This window comes from Peromyscus leucopus, chromosome 3 (genome assembly GCF_004664715.2).
Source record: "Peromyscus leucopus breed LL Stock chromosome 3, UCI_PerLeu_2.1, whole genome shotgun sequence".
Taxonomy (NCBI): domain Eukaryota; kingdom Metazoa; phylum Chordata; class Mammalia; order Rodentia; family Cricetidae; genus Peromyscus; species Peromyscus leucopus.
In genome coordinates, this window is record NC_051065.1 from 143,445,608 (window position 1) to 143,460,942 (window position 15,335).

The following is a 15,335-nucleotide window of genomic DNA, read 5'->3' on the forward strand; positions in this document are numbered from 1 at the left end:
ACAGTGCCACCTCCGTCCTTGTCTGTGCCTCCCCAGCTGCCAGTTTCCGGTCTCCCCGTCCTCTTCTTCTGTCCACCTCACTGGAAGACTGGAGCTTTCGGGCACCTTCTAGAAGTTGCTGGCAGCTTTTGTTTGCAGTAGGTCCTGAATCCCAGTTGCGTTTCTTGCCTGGAGTCTGAGTAACTCCACACCTCTGTCTTTTTTTCCTTTATTACCTGTGGTCTTGGTAAATACTGTCTTCAACGGCTTGAGGATTGAATTATTTGGGACCTTGGTGATAGCTCAACCCAGCTGGCCACTTTCACAGCTCCTTCTCGTTTTGGTGACTCCTCTCATTTGGTCACTGGTCCCATTGATTTCCCCTTCTGACTGCTTGTAAGGGTGGTTCTTGTCTGCTTATCTGCACTACCTAGCTTCTGACTCATAGAATCTTTACAACAGCCACCTCCTGCCTTCTTGGGGCCTCAGTTTACCCACTCCCTGCACAGCTGGCAGAGTGAGTAAGAATGCAGATCTGATCATGCTTTCCTTCTGTTTAAAATCCTCTAGGGCTCCCATGGGTTAAGATAGAGTGCAAGCTCCTTAGTGGGGTGGCCAAGGCCTTTCCCGTCATACAGTGCTCATGAGGATGGGATTTAAAGAGACCCCATTTCTTAACCTAGCAACATTTGTGCTGTGTGTCTTTGAGGGAACTACTTAACCTTTATGAGCCTCTGTGTTATGCATACGATAAGGATAACGTGCCTGCCTCCCTGGGTACACAGAGACGAAAATGAAGTCACACACGTGTTTGTCTTTCTGTATACTCTGTTGGCATCTGACTCACTTGTAGGCACACAGTGAGTGGGGCCCGGTGTTTCTATTCCATTCTCCTGTCCACTCTTCCTGGTAGCTTTGCACCCAATGTCTGCCCTCTGCTGCTTCCACCCTGAGGAGCTGGTCCCACCTAGGAGTGGACGTTTCCCCATCTCCGTCCTTCATACCGTGTGCAACGCCCCCCCTCCCATGCTCAGCCCAGCACTTTCCTGTTTGTGACTTAATTCCCCTCACTGCTTAAGGTGGTTCTTGGGAGTTACACAAAATTTCTCCTGGCTGCTGTTCCTAGATGTTTCCTAGATGGCCTTCCGAGACCCTCACTTTTCTACCTGCCAATTACCTTTCAATCAAGGGCATTTCCCTGGGCAAAGAATCTCTAGGACAGGGATCATGTCTTATTTATCTCTATATCCCTAGGACCCAGCATTGTCCCTGAACATGCTAGGCTATCATAGACACTTGAAAAATGAACCAATTTCAAACTTGGCAATGTTTCTAAGTGGCATTCAAACTTCTGCTCAATTGTTTCTTATTTATTCACTTTTCTGCTCCTCTTGGTGGCAAGGAACTGTCAACTCAACTTGAGATGGGCAAGATGCCCAGGGCAGGGCCCATTGCAGCGTGGGTCACCTGCAGAACTGCAAATGTGAAACTCATACTGCACATCACTGACTGCTTGGCTAGTCCCAGCAAAGAGGAAACCCCCGATGGACGATGTCAAATTCTATCAAATCTCTGTCCCAATTCAATCCAGTGGCCCCAGAGGGATCCTGTGTTGGCCTGAGAGATCTCAGGGTGGGGTTGGAGGGAGATGGTGTTCATGAGGGAAGGGAGGATTGGGGTAGAAAGCACAGAAAATTTGAGAGGGGAGGGGCCGAGCAGCAGAGGATTAAGGCTTTTGATTCTGGCTTCCTGGGGCTCTACACAGGAGGTATGGGGATCCTTTATGAGCCTCTGTGTTCTCATGCAGACAATTTGTCCCAGGGGCTATTAAACCTCTGCCCCTGACTTTGATTTTGTGTTAAAAGGTCCAAGAGTCTCTGGCATTGTATAGCTAGCTATCTGACCTCTTCGGCTTTGCCATCTGGCTGAGGCTTCTTGCCAAAGCCTGCTCTATAGGGGCACTTGTATCATCTCCCATGTTGCTGGACATGACTGGCTTTTGCTGCTTGGGTTGCTAGCAGAAGTGGGGGGCCGATGGTGAGCCTCCCCCTATTTGTGAAGCCACAGCAGTGAGACAGCCTCTGGCCACAGTGGGAAGGCCACACTGCCTCCTGCCCTCCAATGAGTAGCGAGGGCAGCTGGTTCTTGGGGAAGAGACAGCGGGCTTCAGCATGTGTCCTCTTGAATGCTCACTCTCTTCCGCGTCTTACAGGCTGGAGAGGGATGTGGGGGAAGAGGGGCTGAAGAGTCAGGAATTTTGTGCCTCGAGTTCTCTTTTTAGACACCTTTCTCCATGTCAGAGCTCTGTTATCTTTCCATATCCTGAGAAGTGAGACAGTTCTAGCTGCTTCAAAGTACTAAGGATCTCAAGGGAAGCCCCTGCTTTGGGGCACTGATCCCAAGAGCGGCTTTAATCCAAAGCCACTTCATCTTCCTTCCCAACACTCTGAATATCCAGGACAGAAGCCTAAAAGTTCCCCAGTCACTTCTGAGGCCAGGTGGTTTGAGTATTTGAAGGGATCCCAGCTCTCAAGGGGATTGTCATACCTTAGACACACACCAGCTCTTCTTGCTGGGACAGTTGGATGTCTGGGCATTGGGGAGACCTTTTCTCTTGAGGTTGTTAATAAAGGACACAAGTTCTCCTCCATCCAGGGTGCCAGGCTGACATGGCTGATGTGTGGGCCTGCTGGGTCATGGTGCCTAAGCCAGCTGGTCCTAGGCAGACCATTTCTTTCAAGAAGTCTGATTTCTTCCATTCAACAGGTCCATAAACAGTGAACCAGGGAAGTGCCTGCTAGCAGGTCCATGCCTAGGTAGAAGGCCCTAAACTCTTACTGGCCTTTTGACATGGGCCTTGTTCCTATCTCGTTAACACACAAATTCCCTCTCCTTCTCCCTTAATCTCTTTAAGGGTTTGGCTCAGTGCTCTTTGGGGGAATTCACAAGACAAGGCAGAGCAGACAAGTCCTTGCAAAAATGTCTTGTTAGGCAGAGTCCTTCCCCAGACTCATTAAGACAGAACATTATATTTGACAGCAACTTCTTGAGTGGTTCCTCTTTTCTACCTATATAGCACCTGCAACTATGGTTCTGGATGTGAGCATCCAAGCATGTATCAGTATTGTGAGCTAATGGGAACTGGACTAAGAGCCTGTCCATCTGATGGATGATGGAGGAAAAAGGCCCTGCATGAGCTGGCCCTCAAGGACCCCATCTGGAGAACCTGGAGCAACAATTTACAGAAAATCACCAACCTCAATGGTCTGAGAAGGGTGATAGTTGCTGTGGGGTCCTCAAATCAGTACTCTTAAAACTGCTTTATTGACAAGACATCCTAGTGTAAAAGTGTCTGAGTAAGCAAAGGCAGGGGGCCTAAAAAAGTTAGAGTTACTGATATGTGTTCATTCATTCATTCATTCAACCAGTATATTAAAAGCACCTACTATGTGCTTAGCACTGGTCTGAGTACTGAGGGGAATGAAATGAAGGCATGACTCTGCCCTCTGGAGCTTGCATCTAAGACAGTGACCAAGAGCTTGTGCAGCGCAGGAAGAGATCAGGTGGCTTGGTTTTCATCTCCACTTGCGCCTTGATTTTCCTGCAGTGGATATTATTGTCTTCAAGTTCAGGAACATTTTATATGAAGACATAGGATGGGACCTTTAAAAAGATAGCCCCACTCTGCCTTAAGGAACAGAGTTCTCAGGACACAATCTTATTTTAGATGACTTGGTCCTAACTCGGCCCTTCTTTGAATGTTTCTGAACTTTTTAGTTGTTGGTTCTGTAAGTTCTAAAAGCAACGACAGTTACTTTTCACTGAGGTTCTCACTGTGGCTGTATCTTAATGTACTATCCCAATTGATAACCAGGGACTGAGCTGGAGCTAAGAGAGATGTACTTTTGGTTAAAGAGCAAACTTAACTTTTCTCCAGCTCCAGGTTACAGAGCTTTGCATCGGCAGTGACTGAGTACTTTGTGGATAATCATAGCCAGTCTCTCCTTATCTTCCTGTAGACATGTCTTTTCCTCCCCCTCCCCAACCCATTTCTGTGTTTTATGTAATCAGAGCTGAAGGACATAACTTTAAACTAAGGTGGCCCAATACTTGACCTGTCAAGGTGACTGGTAGCATCTATATTGATGGGTCAAATAGAGCAAGGAAAGAATCTTTATAGAATCTTCTGAGAAGCCCCAGGAAAGGATTTATGGAAATGAAACTTAACTGGGTCTCAGGGACAGGGTAGAGCCCAGATGAGTTGAGGGAGGAATCACATTTTCAAGAAAAGGGTAGACTATACTCTTCCAGTGGAATCAGATAGCATCATTGTGGGATGTTCATATACATCTTTGTGGAGTTGCAAAGTGATACTGTACCACCATGCTGCCGGTCCATGTGAGGGTGCATCCTCTAGATTCTGGAGGGAAAAAACCCTTGCATAATTTCCCTACAGATTAAGTAGCATACCCTTTACATCAACAAAAAAGTAGTCATCTGCTCACTTTTTGTTGAACAATCTTCCTTCATAATTTGTATGTGTATCTGTCTTTTGGGACATCTAGGGCCCTTGGCTTGGCCCCTTCCCTTTCTGTGAGATACTACAGTGCGTTTGCTGGCTCTGGCTGCTGCCTGGTCAGGGAAGTTGAATGGCAGAAAAGAAACCTATACCAGGGCTTTTACTCAGATAACATAAAATGAGACGTATCGTAGAACTTCAATGTGTACTTCACAAGTGAAGGCGGGAGGCTGGTTTCATGTACTTCCTGTGCTGCCAAAGACATATCTCATTCCCCTGAAACCAAAGTCTAGGAAAGTTAAAAGTTGGATTTGCAATCACAAGCCACCATATAGTCGGTAGCTGCTGTGATATCTGTTAGTAATGAAACCCTTAGGGTCTTTGCCAGGTTATCCTTGGGGAATCTAGAAATTCTTGGAACAATTTCTAGAGATTCTTGCAAGCAAACAAAAATCTGCTACCTGCGGCCTTAGGACCGGTTCTACTAAGTTCTGCACTCAAGTTGAATGGCAGAGAGGCAAGAAACCAGTTCACTAGATTTCTGATGGAACAATTCTTTTTCAAGGTTGAAACTTTTTAATTGGCAAGGAAACATTGAATCTACCCATCCCTCCATCCAACAACTATTTATTGAGAACATATCGTGTCTTTTGGCTCAAGAGGAGGGGTTTAAACAAAAGTGACAATCTCACCTTTCCACCCAAAATACCGAGGAAGAACAGTATATCCTTTGAAACCATGAACAGGGGCCAGAGAGCGGGGACTATCTTTGATGCATTGAAACTGGGAGAAATCTCTGGAACATGGAAAGTCGATGGAGTGAGTTTTCTGAAGGAAGTATTACTGTGGATACTGCTGCAGAAGCGGCCTGTGAAAAATGTGCCTGGGCTCCTAAGTGACAGATGTGGGCTGGAAGGGTGTGCAAAGGTCACAACGGGGTGAGAGGCTGTGGCTGCCCGGATGACCAGACAGTCAAGGTGATTGCGCCATAACCGCATTTTACCTGGACTTCTCAGACGTTTGTGATGCAGGGTCCAAGTGGAGCTCTTCAGTCTACACAAACCAAGAGACAGACACCTCTGCTGCCTCACTCTACCAATGACAGATACCTTCCCTGTGTTGGACAGAAGGAAGTGAAACCTGATCAGAGTACATACAGCAATTTTCTCCTAGTTGCCAGGCTCACAGAAACTTTCCCATACACAAATGAACATTATGTTATACTGATGTCAACAGAGAGTTCACAGCAAAGGAAAGGCGATGTGTAAGCAGAATGGAACTTGGAAATTAACCTGGCCAGCAGATACACAAGGAGGCCTTGGGAACTAAATTGCTCAACATTTAAAACCAACAGATGGGTTCAGATTGCAGAGTGAACAGAACTGAAGAGAAAAGTGGTGAAGCCGGAATGGGAGTCCTCTTGCACTTACGGGACCTAAAGAGATGAGATGGAGACTTGGCACGTTAAGGGCTGGGATGGGAAGTGTGTCTGGAGTTTTAGAGGATGGGGTGGGGTGAAGAAACAAAGACGGGAGCAGCAGACATGAAACAAGATAAAACCCAAGCATTGAATCGCATGACCAACTGCGATGGTCATGGGTCAGAATGCTTGAGAAAATATCCATGACCAAATGAACACATCATGGTACTAAGACAACACGAGGGGAGGGGGTGGGACAGGATAATTGAGAAGAGCATGCAAACAGGAAGAAGCACAATAAGCGTGAGAACACCTCTCACTGACAGTATGCATGTAAAAGAGCAACGGGACCACCTGTGGAGGTAGGAAAGACACTGGGCCTGGTGCTATGTATGTATCCATCAAAATGATCAAATGTGTGGCTGAAAAGTTATTTTGGTCATCATGGGTTCAGAGCTCATCATTTCCTGGCTTACACACACACACACACACACACACACACACACACACACACACACCACTAAAGGTCATTATTTAAAAAGCAAAACCATGGAAAGAGAAGTCAAGAAAACGCTCTGTTGTATACACCTGTGCTTTACAGACAGCAAAGGAAGGCAAGCCCCTGTACCTTCACCAGCAGAGTGGTGGCTGAGGAGGCCTGCAGGGAGTTCTCTTAGAGACTGAGGGCTAGGCTGCTGCAGTGTTTATAAAAGGTCTCTTAGTCTCGAGTGGTCTTGCAGGTGGACTGTATGTATGAAAGCATAGAGTAGACTTGTTTCTTTTGCACCCTGGGGCATTATGGCTACCTGGGAGAAGGAGGATTAGAGAGAGCTCCCTGGTTAAGATGGCATACTGCTCTTGCAGAGGACCTCAGTTCAGTTCAGTTCCCAGTACCCACATCAGATGGGTTTACAGTGTCTGAAACTCCAGCTCCAGGGGATCTCATGTTCTCTTTGGCTCCCAAGAGCAAGTGCACTCATGAACACACACACACACACACACACACACACACACACACACACACACAATTAAAATTTAAAAAATCTGGGGAAAAAAGTATGGCTGCCTATTTGGAATTGTCACCCCTTCCCTGATTAAATGTTTACTGTCCCTTCAATTCACTTAGGGGCACCTAGAAGTGAGACTGGAATATTTGTCTTTCCCCAGACATAAGTTGTAGCTTGCAACAAATATATTTCAATGATTTTTCTTATTAGAAGAAGCACAGAGACGGACTTGACTGGTAAGGACCATAGATTCATACCCTATTGAAGAGAGAGAGGCATGGATTGGGCATCTTAAGGAACCCAGTGGCTTGGCATCCCAGGCATGGTCAGCCTGCTGGATGGAGGAGGAAGGCTAGTCAGAAAGAGGCCTTGGCAGACTTGGAGGTTATTTTGGGAGGCTATAGCTTCTGGACGACCAGGGCTGATCCACAGCATGCCCCTCTGGCAGCCTTCCTGGGCAGGGCTTGGAAAGGAGGGTGGTTTAGCTGCATGTCCAGCTGCTAAGGTACCAGCAAGGGTACAGTCAGTCATCTTGGATGCTGTGGGAAACTTATCCACAGAGCAGGATTCAGAAACAATTAAATTTTTTATTAAAATAATTCTTCACCTTCATTTTTTTTTGTCCTCTGCCTACTGTTGTGTTTGGGAAAGCCAAGTGGGGCTATGTTTCCTTCTTGAGTTTGTGATTCCCTGGTGGTTTCTGCAGTTCATAGCTGGTCCCGGTTCTTGCTTAACAGATTCCCATTTTATCCTTTTTCATCTCGCCATTTGCTCCTCATTGTCCCCACCTCTCCAGACCTGCGGGAGAGCAGGCACTGTGCTCATGTGATTGTGTTCCAAGTTGTACCATGAACCTGGCCAACATTTTTCAGTCCTTTTATTGTAATCATGGGAGTACACTGTGGAAGGAGGCCCTCAGAGTCATGATGTCTTGGCTCCTGGCTCCAGGCAGAATCAAATTGAAAGCAATTTCCTCAGCTAATCATTTTTGCTTTTTTGCTTTTTAAATACTGCTAAGGAAACAGTTGCTGCAGTGCCCGCCAGGAAAGCTTGCCTGCATTTCTTGCTATTAATCAAGAAATGGCATGCCTCCCCTGAAGACCCACTATGACTTAGGACAGGACCAGTATCAGGGTTTTCCCATCCATCCGAGAGCTCTGATGGCATGCACATAGTCTCCCGCCATCTTTGCCCTCTTGGTTCTTGAAGCTGTTATAGAGTGTTTTTTTTTTTGGTTACACATTAATGTCAAATTCAGTCCTCAGATGTTTTAGCCATGCTTCATGTGCCTTATCCCCATTGCAAAGCCTCTGAACACAACTAGAAGAAACTATGGGAGGTCCATGGTAGTGGTTGAGGCTTGTAAAGTGGAGTTGGAAGATGAAGGGAGCTTTTACATAACTCTACCTACCTTTTAGGATGGATACCCAGAAGTACCAGTCTCCAAATGCATGTCCCCAACACATCCTTTCCAATGTACGTGGGTGATGGTCCAATTCCAGAGGGTGCAGCTCTTCAAGCCTGGCTTGACAGCAAGACAGATGATTTCTACTGGTATTTAATTTTTTTCCCCAAAATAAAAAAGGTTGAAGACAGGTATGGCTGGTATTCCTGAGACCCAAATACTTGAGTCCCAGCTTCCTAAACACTGCCTCCTTCTTCCCCTTGCCTGCCTAGAGAGCTAGGAACAGTGTCTGTACTCTGAACATCAACCATACGACTGATAATAAAATCAGCAAAGATATGAACATGACCCACACATTTGGCTTGCCCAAACACCTCTAAATGTTGAGGAAGACTTGCAACTTGAAAATATAGAGGACCTTAAGGACAGACCCAGACTGTAGCTGCCACCAGGTCCAGTTTCCCAGGTGTCTTTCTGTCTTCACTGACCTGCTATGTTGGAGTCTTCAGCAACATGCAGTACAACTGGGCCTAGAATTTGACATTCTTCTGACTCTGTATTGTAATTTTTTTTTCTTCTTATAACTTCATGCTTTTCCTGAATTCATCCACCAGGCCACAACTCAGTTGTTGGCTAAAGAATTAGAATTATAGAACTACAATTATATATCAGTATAAAATGATTTTATGGGTTTGGGGTCACCCGGGAGCACCTCTGGAACCACTCCATGGTCATGGTTGCAGCACCCTGTGTCTGATGCTTGACCCTCCACCATTAGAGATTCATTCTTTTGTGGAGGCTGGTGTCTTCATTGGATGCAGACCCGTCAACAGCAAATGGGAACAGCTCACAAATGGGAAGGATTGTTCCCCCAAGAGTCACGCAACCTTGGTGATGATGAGACAGAGGAGAAGCCATGACGGGGATGTTGGAAATTGTAATGAGGATAGTTTTGGGACTTAAGAGATGGTCCCCTTTCTGTTACAGATATTCCATAAATGCTGTCACCTGCCAAGCTGGATGTAGAATACAAAATATAACCCAGGTACACTGGTGGGAAATACCCTGCACAAGACCTGAGCAAGCCAGAAACCCAGAGGGAAAGGACTGGGCACATGCACAAGCCGCCAGAGGAGGCCCCAGGGCTCTAGCTCCTGCATGACTGAGTCTGAGATCTGGTGAGAACCAGGCCTCCCAATCCTCAACCTGAGGCTTCTTTCTCCAAGAATTGTCCTGTATGATCACATAGTAGTTACTTTTCTCATGGCTGTGACAAAACACTTGACAAAGTGAGCTAAAGGAAGGGCTTTGAGGAGGATGTGGTCATCATGGGGACGAGGATGGGGCAGGAGGGAGCGTCAGGCGGTGGGTCACATCGCCTCCACGCTCGGGAGAGAGTCGTGGATGCCAGTGCTTTAGTTGGTTTCCTCCTTTGTCTTTGTCCATTCAGTCTGGGGCCCCAGCCAGTAGATGGTGATACTCACATTCAGGGTAGGACTTCTTGTAAGCCTCCCTAAAAACAGCCTCACAGACACACCCGGAGGTGGGTCTCTTGGGTGACTCCAAATGTAGTCAAGTTGACAACCTAGATGAACCATTAAAGGCGCTTTTGTGTGGGGCTGAAAGAGGAAGGAGTTTGTATTGGTATTAGAAGACAGGAGAGAGAGAGAGAGAGAGAGAGAGAGAGAGAGAGAGAGAGAGAGAGAGAGAGAGAGGAGAGAGGAGAGAGGAGAGAGAGAGAAGCAGAAGCCACAATGTGCTCTGTCTTCTGGACATTAGGATGGCTTTGGGGCAGAAACAGGATGAAATGGGTGTTTCTGCAAGAGACTTACTGAGACTCTGAACACAGGGGTGGGTGCTGGTGGCTCACAACCCACCCACATTTCTGCACAGCATTCAGAAGCCCTGGGTACAGCCCTCCCTATTCTCATGGGGGACACTGTCAATGCAGATGGCAGCAAGGCAGCTTAAGGTTATCAGAAGATGACCCAGGGGAGCTCCAGTGAAGGCTTATTGTGAATATGCATGATGTGGGTCTCCTAGAAATCTCCGGGAGGACTTGCAGGCATCCCATCAGAAGAGGAATCTAGGGAGGACCCCAGGGCATTGCTACTTAGTGTGATATAGGCATAGTCTCCTAGTGACATCATCAGATCACTACCTGAAATACTGTACAAAAACCACCCACAGGCTCATTGGTCCACTCACTTGACATCTCACACACCCAAATGCAGGCTGTGATTCTACAGGTGTGGCAAGATTGAGAAAGGGGAGAGGCAAGAGTGGTTTCAAGGACCCACTACACAATCAAGAGAAGGAAGAGAAAAGGCTCCTCTTTGTCCTGATTGATGTGAGACTAAAGGAGAAATAAGGGAGGGGGCAAGATTTGAACTCAGAGTCTTTCAGTGGGAAACTGTGACTTGAATGGTCCAAGGCGTGGTTCATGGACCAGGAAGAAAAGTTCAGATACTGAGTTTAGTGAATCTCAGTATAGCATAAGATAGCCTGCAAGGGCTGATATTAGATTAGTGAAGAGGGGACAGAGGAGAAGAATGTGGGGCAGGGGAGGAAAAGAAGAGGGAGATGAGAGAAGAAATAAGGAAAACAACAGATCATCTTTGCATGCAATTTGTCCTGACGTCACCACCCTCAGTTCTTCCACCACCCTCTTGCCCATGTGCTGGATCCTGTCTTCCTTCCTGGGCAAGCTCCATTTTCAAGATCCACTAGCTAAGTTCTGGTGTCATGGAATGGGCATTGTATAAGCTGAACTTTTCCAGCAGTTAAAAAACAGTGTCTTCCATACCTGCAAAGATATTATGCAACCCGAGCGACACCCTTGAGAGAACTTCCTAAGCAGATGTGACAGACAGCGCTGAGGGCGGGAATATAGGTTGAGAGGTGTCAGTTGGGTGCCGTTGCGCTTGTCTATAGCCATTCCCAAGTTGACAGGTCCTCTGGCCTCGGGGGTGGCGTGTACTCTTTGCACTTGTCCCTGTACCCAAGAGTCCAAGAGCAGATTCAGTTTTGCTGATCTGTCCCCCCAGCTGTGTGCTGTGTGTTACCACTCTCATTTATTAGGGGTTACAGTGAGCTTGTTTGGGGTTATGTGCTTCCTAGCAGCCCCAGACAGTAAGCTTTACCGGTCCTCTGCTCCCTTTTGCAGACAAGCATGGGGTTACTTCGGGATGTTAAGTGATGTGTCCAAGGTCACAGAGCCCCAAATTTAAGACCAAAGAGGGTCTGTGACCCTCTACTGGTGGTGTCAAAGAAAACAAGGTCATGTGAAATTCAGTCGCTGAATTTGTGACCTGGTCCTTTAGCTCAAGCCTCTCAGCTTTTCTCAGTCATCTGCCCTTGACATACACAATAAGGGTTGGCATTGGAAGTTGAGGCTGCCAAGAGCATCTGGTGGGGCAGTGATTGGGCGCATACATCACAGAGTCCTATTGTGCACACCTCACACTAAGGACATTAGGTACTCTCTTTCTTTATGACACCCCGGAAGGAAGAATCTGAGCCACAAAAAACAGATCTACCTGAAAAACATCCACCCCAGGAGAAGATAGTCCTTGACCATGGCGAGCCACAGCTGCATTCGGATCACACGGACACTGGTAAGTCTAAGAAACAGAGCTGTCTTCTTCTACTGGGTGATTTTACAGGGTCCTCACACCGCTGTCATTTCCCCCATGGAATAACTTGAACCATCCATAGCTCCACTGGCTATGAGCAGGTGGAGAGCTTAGCCAGCATAATGAGCAATGTCTGTTTCCCGACAGGTAGGCTAGCTGCAGAGTGGATTGCTTCCGGAAAGGGATGCTCCTTGGCTGCCTTACCTGCAACCAAATGGCTGCTACCGGGAATATCTTTTGTGATCCTCACAGTGTATGCCAGGCCATCCATACACCTGGATGAATTTTGATGTCAAGAATCATTGACGAGTCTTTTTTTTTAAGCAACAACTCTTATTTTTATGTATCTGGACACTTGAAGCAGGTCAATCTGTGGATTACTTTAATTGTGCACCAACCTCCATCACCAGGAGCTGTCTTTAGGTCCAACAGCCCTTGTTGTAGATAAATTTACCAGCTTTCCCACTGAGCTCTGCTCTTGACCAGCAACAGAGAAATATACTGTGGTATTGGCTGCTTGGTTACTGTCATGGAAATGCCTTCTGTATCTGGAAAGGCCAAGGCATGGCTCACTGAGGGTTCACACCGTGGTTAACAGGACTGGGCCTCCATCAGCCTCTGACCACATAGGAATTGGATTGCCTTTCTCCACTGGTTACTTTTCTCATGGTTGTAGCCAAATAACTGACAAAGCAACTTAAGAGGGAGATTTGCTTTGATTTGATTTTTGTCTTAAGTGCATCGTAGAGGGAAAGGTGCAGTGGTAGGCAGCTCTGTGGCAGTGGGAAGCTGTAGCTGAGACTGCTTACATTTAGCAGGACATGGAACCGAGACCAGATGGGAAGTGGGGCTGGTGGATAGACCTCAAGACCTGTTGTCAGTGACCCACTTCCTTCATCAAGGTTCTGCCACCTAAGGTTCCATGACTCCCTCAAACAGTGCCACCAGCTGGCGACCAAGCCTTCAGACACAGGAGCCCATGGGCACTCTTACAGTTGGGGGCAGGCACTCTGATCTTCATTCCTCATTTGTACTACTGAGTCAGATGTGTCTGGTCAGTCTTCATGGTAACTGGGGTGTGTGACAGAGCTGTGATTGTCACAGCCTTCCCAAGATGACAAAGCAGAAATGGAAGTAGGCTTTTCTCGGGGAAATCCTTGTTCTAAGAGCAGGAAGTGCGTCATAAGGCAACTTTCCCGGATTCAGCCACAGATCTGCTCTCAGGAGGAAATGCTCTCCCTCCCTCTCACACGTGCGTGTGCATATGCACATGTGCGTGCACATGTACGTGTGCACTCACATACACACACCTCTAGTACTGATATCATCTGAGAAGCAGACCTAGGAAGGAACCCTCCCTGCCTTAAAACACCGCAAACCAGGAACTTTGAGACATGCCGTATCCTGTGAGCTTGTGTGCCTCACACCCCTCTGCTAGCCAGAGTCTGCCATTTTTCCATGGGCACACGGATGGAGCAGTTGACTTACCAGCCTAAGCCACAACACTTTCTCCAAGGCTCCCTTGGATGCCTCCTTCCTTTTGCCATCTTCTACTCTAGGCTTCATATTTTGAAGCCTGGACTCAAGTGGATGATTTTAAATTGGGAGCTTCCCTTGTGTGACAAGTCACAGATGAGTCACACCTGATAGGGCAACCCTGAATACAGGAAACTGTGCTCCATAGGTGGAGCACAGAGGTCGGAAGTGGCTTCTCGGTGGTGAGGTTTCAGTTAGGTACACACAGTGGTAGCTGCTATTGATCTAGGCACTGCCACAGCATAGCCTGGAAGAAAAGGGACCGGAAGGTGCCTGTTAGTCCTGGCTACCTCTCCAGACAGAAGATTGGTGGCAATTAAAAAGAGATTTACTGTTTTTCAGATCACAGAAGGTCTTGGAGACACTGAAACCGTTCCTGTTATCCAGCGTTCGGGAGCACTCCGGCCACTGGAAAGATGGTCACTGAGAAGCACCACTGGTTTCAGTGACTCTGCTGGATTTTCTTAACACTGAAAGGCTCATGCTATGGCACACCTTTCTGACAGGACTGTGACTTCGCTGTCGTAGATCTGCCTCAAGACCCTGATCTCAATTTTAGATGCAACGGATGTTTTTGCACATGACATCAGGGCAGATGAGGGAAGGAAGGTGGAGTTTTTGTCTTACGAGGATTCAGGCTATACCTCTAGATAACAATTTGGTTAACATTTGACAATATATACTAAGACAATACTACTTTTGGGAACCCATCACATGGAAATAAAGGCTCTCATTCACAAGGTATGTGTAAAAGAACATTTACTATAAGTTTCTCAGAGTGACAGGAAACTGAGAACAACTTGAAAGTCTCTTAATAAAGGGTTGCTTTTTTTTTTTTTTTTAAAAAAAGTGGGGTTCATCCATGCAAAATGTTTATAGTTTTAAAAATTAGCTTGGCTAAACATGTGATAACCTGGAAAGAGGCTTGTTTAATAAAGGAAACAATTTTCAAATGATTAAATTGCCATAGCAACAGTGTGCACTGAGCACATGCATATACACCCATGTATATACATGCACACACACAGGCGCGCACACATGTACACACACACCATGCACACAATATGTATACATGCACGCACACATGTGTGCCCACACAATCGCATATGATATAGATGTGCAGGAGCAAAATTCAAAGGTCACACAGGAAAATGTCAACAGTGACACTGAGAGATGAACGGTTTTGTGTGTGTGAGTGTGTGTGTGTGTGTGTGTGTGTGAGTGTGTGTGTGTGTGAGTGTGTGGGAGAGAGAGAGAGAGAGAGAGAGAGAGAGAGAGAGAGAGAGAGAGAGAGAGAGAATGCATGCATGCCTGTGAAGGCCAGAGGACAGCCTCAGGTGCTCGGGTGTTCTTTCTCAGGAGTTGTCACGTTGAGATCTCTCACTTCTCTGCAGCTTGCCAGGTAGACTAGGATGGCTTGCCGGTGAGTCCAAATGACCTTCGAGTCTTCACATCTGCTATGCTGGGGTTGCAAGCACATAACACCATACCTGACTTTGTTTTTTAACATGGGTTCTGAGGATCGGACTCACATGTTCACGCTTGCAAGGCAAGCACTTTACTGATCTCTCCTCAGCCCAGCGAAGTTTTACATGAAAATGTAACAAAGAGAAGAATGTGATCATGATGGGTAAGTAGCCCATAGAAGAAAAGCTGTGTGTTCATTCATGGTTTTATTCGGCTGTACGGGCTCACTGAGGTTCCTGGCCGCCTGAGGTCAGTTTTGTATGCAGTCTGTGTTATGATCAAGTGAAATTGCAGTGCATTTGGAGAATGGAGGCAGCAACACTTCCTAGAATGGAATGTGTCCCCAGCCTCCCTGGCATGGAGACTT

At 46.8% G+C, this 15,335-nt stretch overlaps 1 long non-coding RNA gene across 1 annotated transcript; it reads left to right on the top strand.

Annotated features, from left to right (window-relative positions):
* The first annotated feature begins 4,326 nt into the window (after positions 1 to 4,326).
* LOC119087665 lies at positions 4,327 to 14,335 on the top strand. Its single transcript, XR_005091176.1, has 2 exons — positions 4,327 to 11,947; positions 13,844 to 14,335. It is a non-coding gene; the product is annotated as an uncharacterized LOC119087665 (long non-coding RNA).
* Positions 14,336 to 15,335: the final 1,000 nt, after the last annotated feature.